Source organism: Scyliorhinus torazame, chromosome 24, assembly GCF_047496885.1.
Source record: "Scyliorhinus torazame isolate Kashiwa2021f chromosome 24, sScyTor2.1, whole genome shotgun sequence".
NCBI lineage: Eukaryota > Metazoa > Chordata > Chondrichthyes > Carcharhiniformes > Scyliorhinidae > Scyliorhinus > Scyliorhinus torazame.
In genome coordinates, this window is record NC_092730.1 from 35251176 (window position 1) to 35261478 (window position 10303).

The window sequence follows — 10303 nt, forward strand, 5'->3', positions numbered from 1 at the left end:
AAAGTAATCAGCACGGCTGTGACAGACAGAGACCCACAGAAAATCAGGAAGAGACTATCAGGACACACAGACAATGACACACAGAAAAGGTGCCGAGATGGAGAAAATGGTTATTTAGGAAAATGTGTTTTCTGCTGCAGAGAGGCCCTGTTTGTAAATGTATATATGCTCTGTAACCGTGCTCTCTGCTGTGTAACTGAGCTCTCTGCTGTGTAACTGTGCTCTCTGCTGTGTAACTGTGCTCTCTGCTGTGTAACTGAGCTTTCCGCTGTGTAACCGTGCTCTCTGCTGTGTAACTGTACACCCTGCTGTGTAACTGTGCTCTCTGCTGTGTAACCTTGCTCTCTGCTGTGTAATTGTGCTCTCTGCTGTGTAACTGTGCTCTCTGCTGTGTAACTGAGCTCTCTGCTGTATAACCGTGCTCCCTGCTGTGTAACTGTGCTTTCTGCTGTGTAACCTTGCTCTCTGCTGTGTAACTGAGCTCTCTGCTGTGTAACTGAGCTCTCTGATGTATAACCGTGCTCTTTGCTGTGTAACTGAGTTCTCTGCTGTGTAACTGAGCTCTCTGATGTATAACCGTGCTCTTTGCTGTGTAACTGAGCTCTCTGCTGTGTAACTGAGCTCTCTGCTGATTAACTGAGCTCTCTGATGTATAACCGTGCTCTCTGCTGTGTACCCTTGCTCTCTGCTGTGTAACTGAGCACTCTGCTGTGTAACTGAGCTCTCTGATGTATAACCGTGCTCTTTGCTGTGTAACTGAGCTCTCTGCTGTGTAACTGTTCTCTTTGTCGTGGAACCGTGACTCGGCCGGTGACAGATCTTCACTGTGGTTGTGTCAAATCATTCCCTGTTGTGTAAATGTGTTCCTAGTTGTGGAATTATGTTCCGTCTGAAGCAGAACCTTTCTCCGCCATTATTGAGCCGAAATTTCAATTCCAGATTTATTAAATTTTGTCACCAAGGGTTAGTTCAGGCCTCTGGATTCCCAGTCCAGCGACATAACCTTGTGTTCCTGTTATGAATACAATTCATTTAGCATCAATATTTTCATGGAAGCGCCCACGACCCTAGGATTAAGAGTCCCACGCTCTACCGACTGAGCTAGCCGGGCTGGTGCTGCACTATCCCTTAAACCTCTTCTTGAAGAGAGTAGCTGGGATGCTCATTCGGAGGGACAGTGCTGACTCGTTGGGCCGATGGCTTCCTTCTGAGCTGGATATTCTACGATTCTATGATCCAAGGATGTTGATGCGTTGGAGTCCTTCTGCCATACTGTCCACGCCTGACACCATGTAGAAATGCTGGTCTCTCAGTGACTGGCGACCAAAGACATGTAATAAAAAATAACTGACTTAATAGTTGAGCAGCGGCTCCTGGCTTGTGCTCTGACCGCGATAAGGGGAGAACTGCCGGAATCCCGACACGTGATCATGTTAGTTGCGTCATCGGGTCATCATGTGACCATTCGGCCTGCACAGGTCTCCTTCTGTGCTGTAATACCTAGATTTTATCACTTTAATTTACTTCCAGACTGGGAAGTGTGGCCCTGTTCCATTGGAATTTCTAATATATTTCCAATGTAGCTGATGTTGTTTCACAAACTATTTAATCAGTGGAATTGTGCGTTTAGGGAGCTGAGGTTTTCGATTCTCTCAAGGCTTCTCTCCAAATCCAATGGTCATTTTCCACGAAGATTCAACCCCTCCTCACATAAACCCCGGGGCCCCGTTGATCGTTTGAATGCAATAACTTCCTGGAGTGATTCCAGGCTGGTTTTAGAATGTATTCTATCGACCAAATTATTAATGAATGACCCACTAGACACAGCTGCGATGGCCGAGTGGTTAAGGCGTTGGACTTGAAATCCAATGGGGATTCCCCGCGCAGGTTCGAGCACTGCTCGCAGCGACTGTGATTCGAAATGTTTGCTGAACTCCCCGCACAAGCCACTGACTCGAGAATAAATCGGAATGTTTGTAAATGAACGGTTTGAACCGATATCGAGTTCAGTCTAACATTTTTGGGGGAAACTGAACGAAATATAAAGAAGCTCACACTCAAAACAACAATCAATAAATAATAACGTTTCCTGCAACGTTCGGAAGGAGAAGCAGCAACGGCAGCGAATGGAAACGTGGTTCGGTTTCATTCAGGTGAATGTATTTCTGGGGGAAAAGATCGTGGTAGAAATGGAACATATTTTATCTCTCTATCTGTTTCTTTATTTCCTTCCCTCTCCCTCACTCACTGTTTTTGTGCTTCTCCGGGGACTGATTGGATACACAGTGAAACTCAGCCCTATTTCATCCCAACTCTTTTGGACGAATACATCCTGGTGATGGACGGTCCTGAATCAGTGGAAGAATCGACAAACTATTCCATTCTTGGCTCTGTGAGAAGTTCCATTCCTGGTGGTGAGGTGGCTCTGGGATAAAGGGATCGAGAGGGAACGAGGTGACTGCAGTCTGACTCTTACTCTGAAAACCAGTTCGTGCGCCCTTGTAGAAAGTGGATGTGTCTGAGAACAGGAGGAAAGCAGATCATGGGCCTGTGATTGATTTTATTGAGGCGGACCTTGAAAAGTGAAGCAGACTTTTAACCAGTTAGCGCCTGTCTGAGAACTGCTAAGGAATTACGGCTGTTATTGAAACGGTTCATCTTTAATTAGTTCCAGCAAATCGATTCTATAAGAGGTGTTGGTGTGTTGTTTTCAGAGTCACTGTCATAGTTTCTTAAAATATGACTTGTGCTTGTTTTTGTTTTGTTCAGTGATTTGGGGAATCCATTTGGAGCAGGTGCAGTTGGTCAATATCTGTGCCTCTTGCTTGGCAGCTCCACGGGAAGCAGCAGCTCCATTCCTATCGAGATCTGTGGACACAATCAGGAGACCCAAACTATTGCGCACTGCTGCCATCTCCTGGCTGAAAGCAAGTTGTGCAGCAAGGGAACGATGTATTCGTGACACGTTTCAATTGGAGCAAAATAACATTAACATGGTTAAATATTATCATTGTAGTAATCACATTTAAATCCCCAGATATCTGATTTCTGCCTGAGCGATCCAGCTCATCCCGATCTATCGGAAAATGAAAGATTCCCATTACAGCCCTATTGGTTACAAGAATATCCAATCTCTGATTTAATACATTCCCCCGCTTCATTGTTTGTGTATTCGTTCTATAAATACAGAGCGGGTGGCATAGCCCGGGGACAGATGGTGGTATAGTGGTGACTGTCCCAGCATGTCCCAGGTTCAGTTCCTGGCCATCACAGTGGTGAATTATTTAATTAAATATCGCAGGTCAGGACAGAAAAGGAGGGGACACTCCTCAAATAAAATTCATCAATTGTTCTCATCACCCACGGGTTTCATATCTAACAGCCAGAATCAATTTGTTTTGAGTGGAAACATAGTTTAAATTAACGACAATCTTCAACATTAATAACTAAGTTCTCAGTCTGAAACAATAGTAAATAGGTGGGTTACACGGGTCAAAAATACGAACCACGCAAAGTTCCGTCTACAAAATGAGCTTAAAACACTCCTAGTGGCTGAATAAATTAATCACTAAGTAAGTTACATAATTAATACCAGTAAAAAGTTATTACTGAAACAGGATGGAAAAGGCAGCATCAGGACACAAGGACAAGGTAAGGTCTCAGATCAGAGTAAGAGTCCTATGTAATGACACACAGAACATCAGAAATAAATTGCATACATACATTTATTGTGGACTGGTGCAATCTCCTGGCTGAACGGGAGACGTGTGACACAGACACTTTCATTCAGGGGCGTTTCAAATTGGAGTGAAATGCACATAAACAACACGAATTTCTTTCTGCTCACTGTGCCCAGTTATAGTGATCTGTATTAAACAGCAGGAGCGGGACCCGCAGTCTTCACCTTGTTTTAAAAGAATTTAGAGTACCCAATTCATTTTTCCCAATTTAGGGGCAATTTAGCGTGGCCAATCCACCTCGCTTGCACATCTTAGGATTCAGGGGACGAAACTCACGCATACACGGGAGAAGGTGCAAACTCCACACGGAGAGTGACCCATTGCCGGGATCGAACCTGGCACCTCGGCGCCGTGAGGCAGCAGTGCTAACCACTGTGCCGCCATGCTGCCCGCGCAGTCTTCACCTTCACGGTGAGTCTGAATTTCAGTTTGGGGGTTTCAGAGAGAGCGGATGATATTGTGCAAACTGAAGTCTCTTTTCCTGTGAATGGAGCCGGTTAAAGAGTCCTGGCCGGCCTGAGAGTCCCCGAGCCCGGGGTCAGTGGGATCCTGGAGACAAGGCAGATCCCAGAGAAAGAGAAATGGATAATAGATGGAGGGCGGATAGGAAAAGCGAGGAAGGGTGAGAGGGGGGAAAGGAGGTGAGTGACACAATGGGTGAAATTGTGAGAGGAACAGATGGAGGGAACTGGAGGTAGGGAGGCAGCTGGAGGCAGGATTCCCCTTTATTTATCCTGATCATTACCACTTCAAATAATTCGAACAGATTGTCATGCATGATGTGCCCTTCTTGAAGCCATGCTGAATCTGTTTCATTATGTTATATATTGCTAAATGTTCTGCTATTATATCCTTTAGAATGGACTCTGACAGTTTCCACATGACAGATATTATGCTAACTAGCATTTAGTTATCTGTTTCTGTCTCCCTCCCTTTTCGAATAAGGGTGTTATGTTGGCAGTTTTCCATAAAGAACAGTACAGCACAGGAACAGGCTCTCCGGCACTCCCAGCCTGCGCTCATTATGATGCATGTCTGAAGTAAACACGCTGCGATTTTCCAGAATTTAAGGATTCATAGAAGATTTTCAGCAGTGCATCCTTTTCATCGATGAGAAGTTGGTAAGAAGGTTCTGAATGTGCAGCCTGGTTTGCAATATTGGACATACATCTTCCGGAAGCACACTTTTCACCACTAATACCACTCCAGTCAATCTCCACTGCACAATCTCCTCGGTCTTGGCGGTTTTCCAAAGGGTTTGTTTGAACCCTGGCCAGGATCTAACAATCCACACAAATGCCATATGACTCAAATTCTTTGAATCCCATCTATCAGAGCAATTTTGATAAAAGGAGGTAATGACACATTATAGACAACGACATGCTTCCTTCAATGTTAATCTCCTTAATGACATCAAATACAATTGGTCTGAAATCTGTATTGAATAAATAATCATCAAATTCTGCAGTCAGTCCATCAACAACCCGCGCCTTCATTCCACTTATTGTAACTTTAATTTCCCTGATCACACTTCTTCATCACAAAGGTTTCTTTAAACTCCCTTCAATAAAAGTGCTCACTTTCCTCATCCACCATTCGTAAATGTTTTCTTTTGTATAAAACTTTTGTTAAAGCAGAGGAACGAGAACGACTGGCTGTAGGTAATGGTCACGTGTCATGTGGACCAGATGTGATGCAGCTGAGGATGCTGAGTGATGTAATAGTGGACATTGTGAAGTTACTGGCCAGAAACGTCCGAATTCTATTTGTGTTTTTAATGGACAGCTACAATCCACTTGTTTATTCCAGGACACAACAATGAATAAAGTGAATCAGTGCTGGACAGTTTCTAACAGCCCAATCCTCCAGCTGGTTCTTATTGACAAACCCGTCCTGGATTGAAGGTTTTTGCTTTAAGAATGAGACCACCACCTCCTGGGAATACAGCAGCGATTCCACGAGCACCTGAGCTGTAAACGTGAAATTCAGTGAAAGGATTTCACTCTCCGCACGGAATCTGATCACCTCCTCAACCCCAACATTCAGCTTGGGTGGGCAGGCAAGACAATTTCCTTCCCCCCGCCCCCACACAGACTGGGCAATATCCCAAACTCGTATCCTGCTATTATCACAATGCTCCACAACATCGCTCTCTTAACAAAACTCCAGGAATCTCACCCCAAATCCTCAAACCTTTTATTCTGTATTCAACTAACATTTTGTCCCCTGATTAAATTCATCCAGGGAAGAGAGGTTTGGTATTCCGAGTTCCTCTGCAGATATCCGGTTATTGTTTAATGACCAAAAGAGGCCTCAAACCTGAAAGAAAGCCTCTCTCACAGCCCAGTGAGCATGTCTCAAATAGACGGTGCAGTCAATACCTGCAGAGTAGATAACAATGGAGAGAATTGTGAGGAATTTCACCGTCAACATTCGGTGGAAATAAAGGATTCAAAAGAAGACATTATTTTAACTACTGAACAGATTCTCTTGGAGCAGGACTCAAGTCAAAGGGAAAAATCCAGTTGATTTCTAGTCGAAAGTTTTAACCATTGGACTGAATTCAGTCCTTGTGTTAAAATGTCTGTAAATTATCCACTGGAAAGTGAAGGACAATTTAAACCTGCAATTCTGGAACAAAGACTGATTTTGCGCTGTTATGCTCTTGGGGAGAATTACAGACAAAGAGGTCTAGGGGTACAAGTTCGGAGCTCCTTGTAGGTAGAGTCGCAGGTGGACAGGGTGGTGAAGAAGCCATTCAGCATGCTCGCTTTTATTGGTCAGGATATTGAATACAGGAGTCGGGGCGTCTTATTGAAGTTGCACAAGACATTGGGAAGAACACACATGAAATACTATGTTCAGTTCTAGTCACCCGATTATGGAAAGTATATTGGTAAACTAGAAAGAGTGCCGAAGAGATTTACGAGGATGCTACCAAGACTTGGTCCTCTGGGTTATAAGGAGAGACTGGAGAGGTTTGGACTTTTTTCGCTGGAGCGTCGGAGACTTCGAGGTGAACTGATAGAGGCCTATAAAACAATGAGGAGCATAGATCAGGCAGATAGTCAACATATTTACCCAAAGGTAGAGGAGCCTAAAAGGCATAGGTTTAAGGTGAGAGGGGAGAGATGCCAAAGAGACCAGAGAGGATTTGTTTTCACACAGAGGGTGGTGAGCATCCTATGTGGGCTGCCAGAGGCAGTGTAGAGTCGGTACAATGTTTTCCTTTTAAAAACAGTGAGATATTTACCTGGGCATGGTGGATATAGAGGGATATAGATCAAATGTGGGCAAGTGGGACTAACTTAGTGATAGAAACTGGGCGGCATGGACAAGCTGGGCCGGAGGGCCTGTTTCCATGCTGTAAACATCGATGACTCTGTGACTCTATGGAGGAAGTGTTCAATCACACAGATCAGGTCAAACACAATGACACTCTGCTGGGATTGATTTTAGCTACAGAGTGTGAGGATGTTTCGCTGAACAAAACGGAATGCTTGAAATATTTTACGGATCCGTGGTATCTCTGACAAGAGAAATAGTTACCATTTCAGATCCTGACCTTTCATTGGAACGACCTGTTCCTCTCTCCACAGAAGCCGCCGGATCAGCTGAATATTTGCAGCATTTTCTGTTTTTGTCTCGGGTTTGCAGCATCCGCAGTATTTTGCTGTTGGGCCAAAGGACAATGAGTTGCCTTTTCTGCACTGAGGGTTATTGCAGGTCTCTCTGGCTGTGATTATCGCTGATTATCCATCTCTGGGATCTGTATTAATCAATAAGACTGCCGTTTGTGGAGGGTTTCTGAAATCCTGTCAGGGAGCTGGAGTTAAAATATACGGAGCCCTTACTCAATCTAAATGTAGGGCAGAACAGTCTCGAGGTGCTCAACGGCCAGCCCAGTTTGTTTGTTCCTGTGAATACAACAGGATATAGACAGAGACAGCTGCAAAAACATGTTGCATTTCATTCATAAAGTCTTCGAATCAGACAGCAGAGAAATGGCCCTTCAGCCAATCGCATCTGTGCCGGTCAAAAACAACCACCGAACCATTCTCATCCCATTTCCCAGCACTTGGCACATAGCCTCGTGTACTCTGGGATCGCAAGTGCCATCTAAACACTTCTTAGATATTATGAGGCTCTCTGCTCCACCAGCCTTTCAGGCAGCGAGTTCCAAACTCCCGCCTCCCTCCAGGGAAAGAGGTTTTCCAATGAACGGTTTCACAAGAAAAGCCTCTGCAGTCAGGAGCTATTAATAAAGTAATGACACTGTTTGATTTATAAACGACTCTTACAACCTGCCCTGTCACCTTCAATGATTTGTACACATGTCCATCCATGTCCCGCTGTTCCTGCGCTCTTTTTTGTAAATAGACACTTTATTTTATATTGTCTACTTCTGTTCTTCCTACAAAAATAAATCACTTCATTCCTTGTCTGCTACATGTCCTCCCATTGCACCAACCTGGCTGTGTCCTTTCGGAGTTTTACTAGAATTTCTGTAGCGCTTTTCACAACCACAGGGCGGCCCAAAACATTCCCAGACAATGAAGTAGTTTTGAAATGTCGTCACTGTGCGAATTACTGAACTTTTGAACTGCCTGTTGGACAACTACAGAAATCCCCATATGGGGAAGGGAAAGCGTTGCAGGTGTGGCGCGGTGCCGCAACGGAGTGCGCGTTGGACTTCTAGTCGTCGTCGTGATGAGACATTTAAAAGTTGTGGGGTCGAGTCCCACCAGAGTCGGATTTTCGGCAATGTTTGAAGAAATCAGTAACAGGTTTATTAATGTTCCCAGATAAGTGAAACTGCCGCCCCGAGCTTCCGTCTGAAAGGTGATTCCAGTCAATCTCCTCTTTCCCGTCTGAGCAACGTTCACAGAACAAACCCATTCTGGACTAAAATAAAATTCAGTCTGTTCCCTCCTCAGACAGATTGCAAACCGGGCAGATATATCAGCGGACAGTTTGTTACTCACAGACAGCTCCAAACAAGGATGATGTGAATCGACACGTTGATCATGTTGCAGCTTTAGACAGTGGAGGATTATCACAGGCGCTCTGTCAGACTGCATGTTCCTTCAGACAGGTTTCCGACTGGACACGTGGAATGAGCGGCCGTGTGAACATTAGTGGTTCAGGCGGAGATTTCTCACTGGAGTTCCGGTTCCATTCCCAGACCTTTCTCTTTCCTTGTCCTCTTGTCATTTGCACTTTTCATTGTTCCATCAATGGCGCCCGCGTCTTCAGCTGTCTGAGCCTTGATTCTAGAAAAATCTCCAGCTGTCTCTCCGCCGTCCAATTGCAAAATGAATGCAATTAGAAGCAAAAGACAAACAAACGGACCGGCAAGAAACACACCAAACAAAATGGAGAGAGATTTTATAATCTAAAATTACTGAGCCCGATGTTGAGGACGGAATTCTGTAGGTGGCTACTTAAATGTTGAGGTGGTTTTACTCGAGTTTCCGTTAATCGCCATTGGAACACGGATGACCAATGACAGAAAGGTCAGAGTGGGAGAGGTGGAGAATTAAAATGACAAGTGGCAGGAAGCTCGAAGTCAGGATTGTGGATTGACAGAGATTTCTCAAAGCGGTCACAGACTGTTATTTGGCCTGTTGAAGTAGATGAGACCAAATTGTGGCAACAAATACAGGAGCTTAAACTGAAAAGCACAAGTGTCTCACTGGTTCACTTGGAAGGAGTGTTTTGGGCCCTTCGATGATGAGGAGGGAGGGGGTAAAAAGGCAGGAGTTGCATCTCCTGCACTTGCAAAGAAAGGTGCAGATAGAAAGAGAAGTGATATTGGCGGCGGAGCAGCGGTCGCGGAGGGGATTGTCCCTTCAGTCTGGTGAATGGGGAGAGCAGGGGAGGGCGTTTTTGATGACGTCATAAATGGTCCCTGGAATACGGAGACTGACGGGCTGCAAGGTGAGAACAAGCGGCACCAAATCAGTTCAGCTCGACTTACACAGGACACAACAATGTCAGTAACGGAAAGATCTTTTGGGATAAGAGCAAGAGTTTTGCAACATCGTTCACTTTTATTTCCATTTCCCACCTTAGCCGCTTTTCCTACAAATGTTGGCAGCGGTTGGATTTCCACCCGCATCCTCGAAGAGACTGAAACCTAAACCCATCTCCTCAGACCTCTCGGCCTCGCTATCCTAAAGGTTCATTGTTTCTGATACTGGTGACCGGTGATTGGCATCTTGCTGTTTATCAGCTGAGTCCAGGATTTCACATTGAGAGAGAAGGAAATGATCCAATCACAGAGCTGGAACGCTGCTTCTCGTTTTCTCCCCACAGATGATGTTTAATTCTGAGCAATTCCAGCATTTCCTGTGTTTATTATTTATGATGATCAACATTTGAAGTAATTTGCTTTGTGATTAGTGAACATTCTGAGCTGAGTTCAGGGGACTCGGTTTCCAAAATATTTTAAAAGTTATTGACGGGATGTGGGTGTCGCTGAATCCGTCAACAATTATTGTCCAAAATGTATTACCCTTGAGAATTTGGCGGTGACGTGAATCTTGAGCCGCTGCAAGTCC

The 10303-nt window shown here is 44.8% G+C and overlaps 1 non-coding gene across 1 annotated transcript; it reads left to right on the plus strand.

Moving 5' to 3' along the window:
- Positions 1-1826: 1826 nt before the first annotated feature.
- Positions 1827-1908, plus strand: trnas-uga (transfer RNA serine (anticodon UGA)). The gene has a single exon. It is a non-coding gene; the product is annotated as a tRNA-Ser (tRNA).
- The last annotated feature ends 8395 nt before the right edge of the window (positions 1909-10303 follow it).